Source organism: Trachypithecus francoisi, unplaced genomic scaffold, assembly GCF_009764315.1.
Source record: "Trachypithecus francoisi isolate TF-2019V2 unplaced genomic scaffold, Tfra_2.0 Lachesis_group2, whole genome shotgun sequence".
In the NCBI taxonomy this organism is placed as follows: Eukaryota; Metazoa; Chordata; class Mammalia; order Primates; family Cercopithecidae; genus Trachypithecus; species Trachypithecus francoisi.
Window position 1 is genome coordinate 137,877,774 of NW_022681465.1, and position 13,983 is coordinate 137,891,756.

A 13,983-nucleotide genomic window follows, 5' to 3' on the forward strand; every position below is an offset into this window, starting at 1 on the left:
TGAATGAATGCTTGGTTAATATGACGAGCACCAGCTCAACGAGTAACTGATGTGAACTGCCGGGAATAAAGGACTTCAAAGATGGAAAGTCTCTGGAATTTGTGTGACTCTAACCACTGGGTAGCCAGATACCCTGCTGTGCCATTTGTTTGCTAGACACTTGCTGTATATAAAAATGACATCTTGTTTGCTCAAGTATCCATTTAATGGACACCCTTCATGCCTCAGGGAGCTGGCCTGAGCTGCTGGGGGATACAGAAATAAATTAGACAGATGAGGTCCTGTCTTCCAGATCCCAGTCTCTAAGGGAGGCAGATGAGGCAACCATCAATTAAACGCTGTGTAAGTGTCAGGATGAAGTAATGGCAGGTGCCACACAAGCCAGGGAAGGGGCCTGCCTCTGACTCAGACTTGGCGGCCAAGGAAGGCTTCCTGGAAGAGGTGAAATCCAAGCTGAGGCCCAGTGGGTGGTTAGGTGAAGATGGCAGACAGAGCACATTTGGAGGCCCAGAGGCGCAGCAAACATGGCAAGGAGCCTTGGATTTTATTCTGGGGGCAGTAGGGGAGGCATGAAAGGGTTTGAAGCAGAGGAGTGATGTGCTTAGGTTGTACTTTGGGAAGATCACTAAGCTCTGGCTGTGTGCCTTTGTGCCCACAGGCAACTGCATGCTCCTTGAGGCTGTAATCCCAGCACTTTGGGAGGCCGAGGCGGGTGGATCACAAGGTCAAGAGATTGAGACCATCCTGGCTAACACGGTGAAACCCTGTCTCTACTAAAAACACAAAAAATTAGCCGGGCGTGGTGGCGGGCACCTGTAGTCCCAGCTACTCAGGAGGCTGAGGCATGAACCCTGGAAGCGGAGCTTGCAGTGAGCCAAGATCGTGCCACTGCACTCCAGCCTGGGGGACAGAGCGAGACTCTGTCTCAAAAAAAAAAAAAAAAAAAAGTAAGAAAAAGAAAAAAATCTTAGTCCAAGTCCAAGACCTACTTGGCCATAGGCAAGCAGCAAATGCCTTGACTATGGATGGACAGTGGTTTCTATGTATGAAGACATCTGCTAATGGCTCCCAGGCTGCTCTGTCCTCTCCACTCAGACTCAAAAGTACTCACTGCAGAGTTCTGGCCCGTCTCAAGGGATCCCTGGCCCCCTCCACCAGGACTTAACTTCTAACATGAAAGAGTCATTTTAAGGCCTCTTGTGGCAGAAAAGAGCCTAAAATACCCCGGGCTGGGGCGAAGGAAAGAGCCGGATTCCGCTCCTGGCAATATCATGGAAGCTGGGATCCTGAACGATTTATTCACTTAACCTTGCTCATTTGTTTTTTTCTTACCTATAATTTCCCAACTTACCTTTTCTGTTTTCTCATCTGTAAAATGGATACAATAATTCCTGTTGTCTCAGGGTTGGTAAAAGGATTAAATGAGAGACAATCAGTGTGTCTGGTGGTAGATATATGAGGAATATCACCGACATGCATCGATGACACAAGAGAAAACTAGGACCACCAGGTGGCAGCAGGGCTTTTCTGATCAGCTAAGGGACGGCTGGGAAGCGCCTTTGGGACCAATCTGAAATGCCCATGGTGCCAGGCAGTTAGTGGAGATGAGAGGAAGGGCCAAGTAAAAGGTATTAGGGGATGATAGGGGCTGTGTTGACCAGAGCATCCACACTCGGTCTAAAGAGCTATAGCTTCTTGGCTCCAACCAACTGTTCCCACATCACAAGGAGGGCGCTGTGGTACCATTCTGATATTTCAAGAGAAGCCGCCAGGAACCAGAGTTTTTGTTTGTTTGTTTGTTATTATTATTATTATTATTATTATTATTATTAGAGACAGAGTCTCACTCTGTCTTATTCAGGCTGCAGTGCAGTGGCACGATCTTGGCTCACTGCAGCCTCCATCTCCCAGTTCAAGCAATTCTCCTGTCTCAGCCTCCCGAGTAGCTGGGATTGCAGACGTGTGCCACCACACCTGGCTAATTTTGTATTTTTAGCAGAGATGGGGTTTCATCATGTTAGCCAGGCTGGTCTCAAACTCCTGACCTCAGGTGATCCACTCGCTTCGGCCTCACAAAGTGCTGGGAATACAGGCGTGAGCCACTGCGCTCGGCCTGTTTTTATTTTTTCATGTGACATCTTCCATGTGGAGATCATGTGGTCCACAACAGTTTGCCTCCTTGCATATTCTGCCTGAATGTGGGTTGAGTGTTCTTGGTGGAGATCTTCTCTGAAGAATGACTTTCACATCTTTGTATTTCCTTTGAAATCCCTTTCTGTGTCCTCACTTTAATCATCCCTTCATCAGACATTAATTTCCCTTCCTTAGATTTCCAGGAAACATCATTTCCTTTGTTAATGTTATTATCGTTGTTATTGTCTTCAAAGTTTTATTGTTGGTCATAGTTTCTGACCCACTAGACAGGCTCCCCATAATACTTAGCATACAAGGTTCTTTGGAGAATTAAATGAGATGCTGACATAAACCCCTTAGCCAAGCACCCAGCTCATTAGTGCTCAATAAACTTACTTGTCATTATTATAGGGACTTCCGAGGAGATGCATGAAGTTTAGAGGAAGATTTGCAGGGCTTGTCTGCCTCCCTCTATGTGGGATGCTGATGAGCCCACTCACCTATGTAGAAGAAGGCCCCTTATCCTGGGTCCTGAGGGCTTAGCTGGGGTTGAGCACAGCTCTTCACTCAGAGGCTGCCGTCACACCCCACAGGCATTCCTGGGGCTTTCCTTCCTCTGCCATCCCTGGTGCTGCCAGGCTGGGGTAGTGCTCGTGGGCACAAGCACCCCAGGGTGTCCCCGCCTCTCTCCAGCCATAGGGTATTCTGGCATCCACTGCGTCTGCACAAGGACAAGCCGGGCAGGTAATCAGGCATTAAGCAGGCACACGGGATACTGATGGAGCACTTCCTCTGGTCGTAGGCTCAGGGCACTTTGCAGCCAGGAGCATCCTTTCAGGTGTTTCCAGGGGATGCAGCAGCTTTGAGGCAGACTCCAGCAAGAGTCTGCTGGAGGCTCCAGTTGAAAAGAAGTGGGGACCAGGTTTGTCCCTGGTTTGTCCTCATAGACTGTCACTTATGGCTGGGCTTAGGAGCACTAGCTGCTGGTGTTCAGTTAATCCTGGAGGTCTCAGGCAGGACATCTCAGGGTGCTTCTGGGTTCCCCATCTTGGGCCTGTCTGCCTGTCATTGGTCCTCCAGGGTCTGGATATCCTCAGGGCCTGTGAGTGGAAACTGAGTTGTAAGCAGTGGCTGCCAGTTTGGGACAGCCCTGACCCTTAGGCAGGCTGGGCCGGGGGAAACCCAGGAGTGGTGCCCTCCCATCCTGAGCAGCTCCTGTCTCCAGAGGTGGGTTGTTGGCTTGCTTACCATCATGTTTGTTCCCTGCCTTGCTCTGCTCTGTGCTTCAGGGAACTCCATTTCCCCGGCTCCCCTCCCCTCTGGCTGCCTGGTAGGTTTGGCCCATGGGAGGCACTGGCAGGTGGGAGAAATGCCGCAGTTTCCCCCCTCTCTGCTTCAGGTAGCATCTCTGCCAGTGGCCGGTCTCTTCCGTGGTCCCAGCTCCCACTGGACAGCCCCTCCCTCGTAGTCCCAGGTCCCATCAGACAGGCCTGGCTGTGCTTCCAGTTTCTGTCTGGTGACACCAGATCCTAGACACTAGGATCTTTCCTGCATCCCTCCAGTGGAGGGGTTGTAATATCTTTTTGCTACTGTTCATCTCTGGAGTGCTTTTCAGATCTTTCACCTGTGTAACCTACTCCCTATAATGAATTCCTTTTGTTCTTTTTTAAAATTTTTTAGATGGAGTCTCGCTCTATCACCCAGGCTGGAGTGCAGTGGCTTGATCTTGGCTTACTGCAACCTCCAGCTCCTAGGTTCGAGCAATTCTCCTGCCTCAGCCTCCTGAGTAGCTGGGATTACAGGCGCCCACTGCCACTCCAGGCTAATTTTTTTATTTTCAGTAGAGACAGAGTTTTGCCATGTTGGCCAGGTTGGTCTCGAATTCCTGACCTCAGGTGATCCAACCACCTAGGCCTCCCAAAGTGCTAGGATTACAGGTGTTAGCCACCGCACTCAGCCCAAATTCCTTCTGTTCCAATGCATAGAGTGGTTTCTGCTTTCTGACTGGACAGCAAAATACCACTCAGGAACCAGGGCTTTAGGGAAGGGCTGAGTCTTGGGGCTATGGGATCCCTGGTACCTCCCTGGCACCTGGTCCCTCAGGCAGCCCAGCCCTTGGGGAACAATGGCAGCCATCTCTAGGTCTGTCTGCACCTTCCCTGGTTCAGGGGGCTGTCAGACCTTCCTACATGGAGCTCTTGGAATGTCTTCGGTCCCAGAAGAGCTGAGCTGGTCATGCTCCAGGATCAGTGGCTGTGGTAGTCTGCTGAGCTTCCCCAGTCTTGGCTGGCTGAGACCATTACTGCCAAGCCCAGAGCAGACAAACACAGAGGAAATCCAAAGGCACTGTGTCAGTGCAGAGCCAGGCTTTGGGGAAGGGCCAGGCCCTACAGCCCTGGGGGAGGGGAGGAGGAAACACAGTTTTCCAGTCATGATGCCTCAGCAGCATGTGTCTGGCCTCAACTCAGAAGGGGCAGTGAGCCCCAGGTTTGGGAGATGGGAAGTGGGATGGGGCTTCTGGCCAGGGCAGAGGCCGGCTGGTCTTGGGGTCTCAGGGCTCCTGGGCACATCAGTAGAGCCTCTGGCGTGGGAATAGAGCAGCACATTAATAGCAGTAACTGCAGCCTCTATTCACTACTCACAGTGCTGTTTGAGGTTAAACGAGGGAATCCACTTGACAGGACTAATTCAATGCCTGGCACATGGGAAGCTCTCAAGAGCTGCAAGCTGAAAGACCAAACACTAATCTCAACAGCAGCCAGCTGCCATGGGCCTCACGCTGTTGGGCTGTCATGAGACTCGTGGTCCGGATGGAGTCCCAGGCCTCTCCCCTGGGGCAGGGCTGGAGCTGGGGACACAGATCCAGCTAGAAGAGGGCCGAGTCAGGTGAAGGATCCCAGGAGTTGGGAGGGCATGGTGATCCTGGGACACACTCCCCAGAGATGCAGGGGAGGCAGCAGGTGTCCAGCAGGCAGTTGGAGCCGTTGTGGGACACTTGGGAATGGGCATCTCCTAGTGTCCAGGCAGGTCAGAGGTCAGAGCCAGGTCAGACTGCGGGCAGCAGGGTTTCAATCTTTGGTTGAGGTTCAACCACTAAGCTCTGGGGAAGGACAGATCAGGCCGATGAAAGATACAGAGATCACAGCAGGAGGCAGCATTGAGAACTGGGCACAGGGTTAGAGGATGACTGTCAGTGCAGGGGACTTCGTACTGGGCTCTGGTGGCTGCTCTAGAGCTGCTTAAAACTCTCTCATTTAAAGACAGGATGGTCTTAGGGAGCCATGTGGGGCCAGACTTGGGAGAGGGTCTCAGGATGAAGAGGTGGTGGTAGTATACAGAAGGCCAGACTTCCCATGCAAAATGCTCTCGTTCAAATCCTGTCCGCACATTTACCAGCTGTGTGGCCTCTTTCAAACGAGTTGCTTAATCTCTCTGAAACCTCACTTTCCTCCATGTGGGCAAATCAGGAAAGAGTCCTGCTACAGAGTTGTAGGGATGTTGACACAGGATATATCATGGGAGACTTTGGCACTCTATCTGGCACATAAAAGTGCTTAATAACAAATTGATCCTTGGCCACACAAGCCAGTTTTGATCCCTCCCACCCCCTTCCCGGTATTTCTTCCAAGTGTTGCAGGCAGCAGCCCCACGCTCACACCCGCTGTGCCTTCAGCTTTCTCCCTCATGCCCATGGCTCTGACCCTTCACCGTCGGGAATTCTGAAAAATACCCCATGGCTGCGTGAGTTCTTTCAAAACTGAAAGCAAGTAGATGTCTTAAGAGGCCAAAGGTTGTTCCCCTGGGAACGTAACTGTGACCGTGTCCTCAAATGCTCTCTGGCGACCGGTCGGCCATCTTGAGTTACTGCAGTCTCCTGGCGCCTCCCTGGTCTGCCATGGTGCCGTTGCAGCCGACCTACTTGATTGGCCGGCGTGTGAGAGTGCGACTTCCCCCTACTTTTTTGTTTTGTAATTTTTAAATCAACTTTCTAAATGCTTTTATTTCCATTTTTTATCCTCCCTGCTCCCAAAAAATGTCATGAGTCAGAAGAGCAACCATAAAATAAAAATACAAACACAGACCAGGTGTGATGGTTCAGACCTAAAGTCTCAGCACTTTGAGAGGCCGAGGCAGGAGGATTGCTTGAGTCCAGGAGTTCGAGACCAGCCTGGGCAACATGGTGAAACCCCGTCTCTACAAAAAAATACAAAAATTAGCTGGGCATGGTGGTGCATGCCTGTGGTAACAGTTACTCGGGAGGCTGAGGCGGGAGAATCACTTGAGCCTGCTGAGGCTGCAGTGAGCTCAGATCTCACCACTGCACTCCAGTTTGGGTGACAGAGTGAGAAAAAAAATACAAACACATTCATGCGCACACACACACACACACACACACACAATTGGAAAAATCTCAACATTCATCCCCTTCTTTTTACACCCCTCTATCCCACCTCCCACACCAGAGATTCCAGGGTGTGGAATTCCCCTTAGGAGCAATGTGCCCCCACCTCCACCTTGAGAATCACAGCTACCAGCCAAAAGCACTTTGTCCAGACTTACTTTCTGTGGTTTATGCTGTGGGTATGATTTTTCTTTTTTGTTTTTCTTAATGGATAACAATATGCATGTAATACATTATTTTTAATAAAACTGGATATGAAGTTTAAATTATATAATCCTCCCCCAAATTTCAGTCACATTTCTTTAGCCCCCTGTAAGGTACGACATCAACAACAAACACCTGCCCTGCAACTTGCAGCTTGCAAACACCTAACCTACAATTTACTTAGAGGGAAAGACTATGGGAAGAGAGGCTTTGGGGTCACACACAATTGTTCCCGCCAGAAACATGGGCCTCATCCCTGATTCCTCTCTTCCTCTCAGCCCTTTACATTCAATCCTTTCATTTTCCCTCCTAACCCTATCTGAAATTGGTCCACTTCTGCTCCACCTCCACCCTCTCCACCACTTCACCTATCATCTCTAGTCTGGACTCCTGACGGTCTCTGCTCCCACTTCGGCCTTTACCCACAACCCACTCTCCATAGAGTAGCAAAGTGATTCTTCAAAACAGGAAATTGGAGAATGTCAGTTCTCTGCTGAAAACTGTACCAAAACCCTAACTCCTTACTCTGAACTAAGAGGCCCTAACTGTCCCACTCACCTTGCACAACCCTCCCCTTGGTCACCATATGAGGGCCACACTTGCTATTTCTCAGTGATTCTTAACTAAGCTTATCCCTGACTCTGGGCCTTTGCACTGCACTGCCTCTGCCTATTCCCTTCCCTGGAATGCTCTTCCGCTAGATCTGCCCGTGGCCAGTTTTCCTTGCCATGAAGGTCTCAGCGTCAATGTCAGCTCCTGCGTGACACCTTTGCTGACCACTCAATCTAGTGGCCTCCAGCCCTCCCCATTTCACTCCTCACCACTCACTGTTGCATCACACTGTCTTACTTTCTTTTTTTATTAAAATAAAACCTTTCTTTTTTTTTGAGACAGGGCTTCGCTCTCTCACCCAGGCTGGAGTGCAGTGGTGCAATTTCAGTTCACTGCAACCTCTGCCTTCTGGGCTTAAGTGATTCTCCCACCTCAGCCTCCCAAACAGCTGTACCACCATGCCCAGCTAATTTTTGTATTTTTTGTAGAGATGGGGTTTCATCGTATTGGCCAAGCTGGTCTCAAGCTCCTGGGCTCAAGCAGTCTGCTCACCTTGGCCTCCCAAAGTGCTGGGATTATAGGTGTGAGCCACCGTGCATGATCCTTGTTTTCGTTACAGAACAGATCACTCCTTGTTTTCTTGTTTGTGTATTTGTTTATTGTCTGACTCACTCACGAGAAAATAAGCTCCTCAAAGGCAGGGTCTGTATCCTTCTTAGTCAATGCAACATTTTGGGACCATACTTATACTAAAAAATTATTCACTGTTTGTCTGAAATTCACATTTTACTAGTTGCCCGGCATTTTATCTGGCAACTCTACTTGAGGCCCGCGGTCTCACATCTTGGGGACATGGGCCCAAGACAATGAAGCTGGCATGTGAAGAGGAGAGAAGAGAGAAAATACCTTAGTGGAGAGAGACAGAGAGGACACAAGGAAGACAGAGTGTCAGAGAGAGAGAGAAGGAGACAGCATAGAGAATGAGCGGGATTGAGTAAAACTGATGCTGAGAGAGAATGAGGGACAGAAACAGAGAAAAACAAGAAAGAGTAATAGAATAAGACAGGGTCAGAGAGACAGAGAGAGAAATTGTGAGAGGCAGAGAAAGACCAAGAGAGAGAGGCACAGAGACACCAACAGACCCTTCTGGTAGTGTGCAAGTCCCATAGTTCAGTGACCCAAGCTCAACTCCCCGCTGCTTTTTCTGTAGTTTGTTTACAGGCACCGATAGACTCCCCTTTTGCTTAAGAGTAATAGCCAACATCTCTTGAACTTTTGTGCATGCCAGGCTGGGGCCAGGTGCTTCGGATGACTGCCTCCTTTATGCTGTCCCCTCACAACGATCCCGTGTGATTCCCTCTGCAGAGAAAGAACTGAGGAACAGTTCTTGAAATAACATGCCCAAGGTTACAGAGATGCTAGGCAGCAGAGCTTGGATTCAAACCCACGCAGTGAGTTGCCAGAGCATTTGACCGCCACATGGGATCGTTGTCAGTTGCAACTAAGGAGGTCCTGAGTGGCAGTTGGGTAGAGCCGATTCAGCAGAGAGGCTGGCTGACATTGGGATGCCGACCCCAGACCCTCGAGAGGCAGATTGGCATGATGTTGAGAAAGTTCTTTACTTCTTGGAGCCTCAACTTCCTATTCTATAAAATGGAGCTGATATCAACAGTAGCTATGCCCTAGGGTTGATTGATATGTAGGCTAAGACTGACTGAGACACCACAGCAGTTACATCAAGTAAACATTTAAAAATACAGGTATTTTCATGATCTTCTGTTCATCTCTGACACCCAGCACAGGATCTGGCATAAAGCCAGTGCTTAGGTTACCTTGATGGGTGATGATGAGACTGGAGAATATTAATGAGAATCCTGACGATCATTTATTCAATAGCTACTACATACCAGGCATTGTGCTAAGCACCTTACAGGCATTTTTGTCAATCTCTGCAACAGCCCTGTCAATGTAGTTATTGTTATCCCCATTCTACAGATGAGAAAACTGAAGTCCCATGACATCAATTGACCAGAAAGGCCACAGAGAGAAATCCAGAGCTAAGATCTCAACCCCAGTCCCTAAGGAAAGGACACCAGCTCAGTGACTATGTTTGCTTTAATGCAGTGGAGAAGTGGATGGATTGCACTGAGATGTTTTCCCATGGGTTGAGGTTTTCTCTTTTTTTCTTTCTTCGTGTGTGTGTGTGTATGTGTGTGTGTGTGTGTGTGTGAGATAGAGTTTCACTCTGTTGCCCAGGCTGGAGTACAGTGGGATGATCTTAGCTCACTGCAACCTCGAACTCCTGGGCTCAGGGATCCTCCTGCTTCAGCATCCCAAGTAGCTAGGACAACAGGTGCACCACCACACCCAGCTAATTTTTTATTTTTTGTAGAGAAGGAGCCTCACTTTGCTGCCCAGGCTGGTCTCAAACTTCTGGCCTCAAAAGATGCCCCCGCCTCTGCTGGGATTATAGGCATGAGCCACTACTGCCCGCCTAGGCTGAGTTTTAACTGCTTACCATTCTCTTCATGTCCCTTCCAGATGCCTTGTGTGCACACTTTTGAATGCACTGCCATCTCACTAGATGGGTATAACGAGTCCCATCCTATGACGGAGGCCCAAAGGCCCAGGGACTTGCCGAGGGCAACACAGGAATTAAGAACAGAGCAGGTTCTGAACTCAGCTTCATCTGACTGTCTAGTCTCTGTCCACTGTACCCAACTGTTTGAACTACAGGGAGCCCCAGCAGAGCATGACATCCCTCAGACCTCCCCAAAGCACCCACTTTTCATCATCCCCACAGACAACGAATGCCCCACATCGGGGTCCATGAGTGTGCATCTCCTATCCTACAATAGCCTCTCAATGCATCTCCAGCCAGTTCCTCCTGCCTCCCCTGTTCGAAAGGTCACCACCAGGGCCAGCTTTCAGAAGCACAGATTTCACTGTGTCACTCCTTCCAAGGCTTTATGGTCCAACCTCTCTTTATTAGTCTCCTCCAACCCCCACTTGAACTCTCTGCCCTGGCTGAGCTGAAGTTTCTCTATTGCTCTCTCTGGCACGTGCTCTTTCATATTCCCCACTCTCCTTCACCCCTGCTAAACTATCCTTCAAATCTCAGTGACATGTCACTTCCTCCAGGAAGTCCTCCTTGCTTGGTTTAGGTGCTCTTTCTGTATAGCCTTCTACTCAGGTCCTTCTCCCTCTCTGTTGAGGTTGCTGTTTTACTGTTTCACTTGAGGGTCTCTCCCACTGAGTCAGCTTCATGAGGGTAGGGTCCATGTCTGTCTTGTTCACACTTCATCCCCAGAGCCTGGCACCACGTCTACTACGTGGTTGGCACTCAGTGAAAAGCTGTTGAATAAATGAACAAGTACAGAAATGAGGATTCCATTATTATTATTAATTATTCACATTCAGCATCAAGCTCAGTTTGCTGGCATGTAGTAGGCTCCCAGACACATATGCTGAATGGATGATGGAGGAATGAAGAAATGAATTAAAAACATGGTTCAACCTCCACACGCCACCACCATTTGCCCAATTCCTAGCTTGCAGGCCTCTCTCAAGTACAGCATCTCTTGCAGAATAAAAGGGATTGCAACTCCTTGTTTGAATGCTGTGGGGTTTTGAGTAGAAAGAAATACTCCTCCTTTGACAAGAAGAATTTCAGGCGAAAGAGGTTTTGCTTGCTGGTGAAGGGAGGAGGGAGAGTTGGGGCCTCAGCCCAGTTTCTGGATGGCCTCAATTGGCCTTGAACTGACTAATAAAGTGTGAAATTGACTTTATCCTCTGCCACATCTCCCTAGCCAGCATATCCCTGTAGCATCTCCCTCTGCTACAACTGATGCAGCACTGTCGCCATCCCCTCCGTCACTGGCAGGCGGACGGGTCATTACCACCCACGCAGCCCCAGGGCCTAGTGACTCTGCAGAGCCCAGGAAGTCATTTGGCCTCAGGCCAATATAGGCTTTCAAAGCCAGAAGCATCCGACGTGGCATGTCTGACGCACCTTCTAAGCCAGCCACTGGCTCTTTTTGTTCCTATTTACTCCTCTGGCACTGGCTCACCGACTTCTGAGATGTTGGTGGGGGCTGCAGTGGGTGACAGCATTGGGTGAGCTCTTTGAGCCTCACCCTGGCCCGTTGTACCAAAAGCAGGGCTGAAGAATCAGAGCCAAAGGGGTTTGAGAAAGCAATGCAATCAGAGAGTCGGAGCTTTGCAAAGGTAGCTCAGGGAGACCCTGAGGTGTCTTAAGGGCTACTTGGGAGATGATAGGAGGCCCCCAAGGCCCTGTTTCTACCAGGACAGGGCCTTTTTTTAGTCTGTTTTGTTTATTCCCTAGTTTAAGATTTCCTAGGAGGAAGGAGAGTCTACAGCCCCAGTGAGGCCTAAAACCAGCGCTCTATCCAGCAGTCATTCCCAACCTTGCCTGGGAATCAGGATTAACTGCATGACTTGGTGAGGAATGCCGATGCTGAGCCCCGTAGTATTTTTGTCTGCTTAGAACCTATTTCCTCTTCCCCCAAGGATAGCTTCCACACATCAACCATGTGGTGTGAGTGAAGACCCTGCTTGGTCCCTTCAAACTCCAGGCACAAGCATTTCCCTAGGCCTGACCAGTCACAGACAGAGTGATCAGTCCAGAGGCTGGAGTGGCAGCCCCCAGAATTTTGTCAACGCTGTAAAGGAAGAGAGGTTCTCTTTTCTCAGAGACTTTAGGCTTTTGGCCGGTGGCTGTCATCTTGGAACTGGTGGCTAAGAATGAAGCCAACAAAGAGGCAAACCATGACAAAAGATGAGAGGGGGGAGGGAGAGATCGAGAGAGAGAGATCGAGAAAGAGAGAGAGAGAGAGGCTAAAAAAGACAGAGGCAGACAGACACATCTGGTGTCACGTTATGAGCACCTGGATTCAGCCATGCCTGAAGTGTATACCCCTAGTTTATTCAGGTACATGAGCCAATAAATTGATTTTTGTTTTGTTTTTTGCTTCACCCAGTTTTACCTGACGGGTGTTTCTGCTACTTGCCACTGTAAGAGTCCTGGCTAATACACAGAACCTTTCTCAGATCTATTTAATTGTGATCTCCATGGATGGATCTGAGAATCTATATTTCTCAAAAAGTTTCTCAGAAAATGCTGATGAAGTTTCACCCCTTCATCAGCATTGTTTGGGCATCACTGAGATCCTGGTCTAATGAAGCACAGATAAAAGTGATCCTTCTGTAAATGGTCATTATGATAAAAGTGATCCTTCTGTAAATGGCCATTATGATACTGTAATTGCAGGTCAGATGCCCTACACACAGTGATATGGTTTGAATCTGCGTCTCTGCCCAAATCTCATGTTGAATTGTAATCTCCAGTGCTGGAGGTGGGACCTGCTGGGAGGCGACTGGATCATTGGGGTGGTTTCTCATGAATGGCTTAGCACCATCCCCTGATGCTGTCCTTATGACAGTGAGTGAGTTCTTGTGAGATCTGTTTGTTTAAAAGTACATAGTACCTCCCTCCTTGCTCTCTTCCCCCGGCTCCAACCCTGTAAAATGTGCCTGCTTCTCCTTTGCCTTCTGCCATAATTGCAAGTTTCCTGAGGCCTCCCCAGAAGCAGAAGTCGCTATGCTTCTTGTACAGTCTGCAGAACCATGAGCCAATTAAACCTCGTTTCTTTGTAAATTACCCGGTCTTGGCCGGAAGCAGTGGCTCACATCTTTAATTCCAGTACTTTGGGAGGCTGAGGTGGGCGGATCATGAGGTCAGGAGATCGAGACCATTTTGGCTAACATGGTGAAATCCCATCTCCACTAAAAATATAAAAATCAGCTGGGTGTGGTGGCAGGTGCCTGTAGTCCCAGCTACTTGGGAGGCTGAGGCGGGAGAATGGTGTGAACCCGGAAGGCGGAGGTTGCAGTGAGCTGAGATCATGCCACTGGACTCCAGCCGTGACAGAGTGAGACTCAGTCTCAAAAACTAAATAAAATAAACAAATAAATAAATACATAAATAAATAAACAACCCAGACTCAAGTATTTCTTTATGGCAATACCAGAACAGACTAATACACATGGACTCAATCCTCACAGCAGCCTGACGAAGTGCAGGTTATTCTTCCCATTTTACAGATGGAGAAACTGAGGCTTAGCAAGAAGAATGAATGTGTTCAAGGGCACTGTATTAGTCCATTTTCACGCTGCTGATAATGACATACCTGAGACTGGGCAATTTACAAAAGAAAGAGGTTTAATTGGACTTACAGTTCCACATGGCTGGGGAGGCCTCACAATCATGGCGGAAGGCAAGGAGGAGCAAGCCACATCTTACGTGGATGGCGGCAGGCAAAAGAGAGCAGAAAAACTACCGTTTTTAAAACAGTCAGATCTCGTGAGACTTACTCACTATCACAAGAACAGCATGGGAAAGAACCTCCCCTCCCTTCCGCTCTCCTCCCCCTGCCCCCTGCAACCCCGAGAACTGAGTGCAGTAACCCAGGGCCTCTCTGCTCTGTTCCGCCACTGTGGTCCGATTTTCACATCCTCCTGGGATTTGCAAGCAGCTGAAACGCTCTGCTTTCCAAGCAAGGAACCAGAGCCCCAGAAAAACCCAGAGGCCATCTTGACTTGGTCCATTCTTGCCAGCCACAGTCATTAAGGAAGGGAAGACCTGGTTTAAAAGGGCTCTGAGCTGCCACCGG

General features: G+C 49.2%; 1 long non-coding RNA gene across 1 annotated transcript; it reads right to left on the reverse strand.

Annotated features, from left to right (window-relative positions):
* Nucleotides 1-2,285: 2,285 nt before the first annotated feature.
* LOC117065588 lies at nucleotides 2,286-13,593 on the reverse strand. The gene is made up of 2 exons (XR_004429986.1): nucleotides 13,547-13,593; nucleotides 2,286-3,233 (listed from the first exon to the last, which is right to left on the reverse strand). It is a non-coding gene; the product is annotated as an uncharacterized LOC117065588 (long non-coding RNA).
* Between the last annotated feature and the right edge of the window lie 390 nt (nucleotides 13,594-13,983).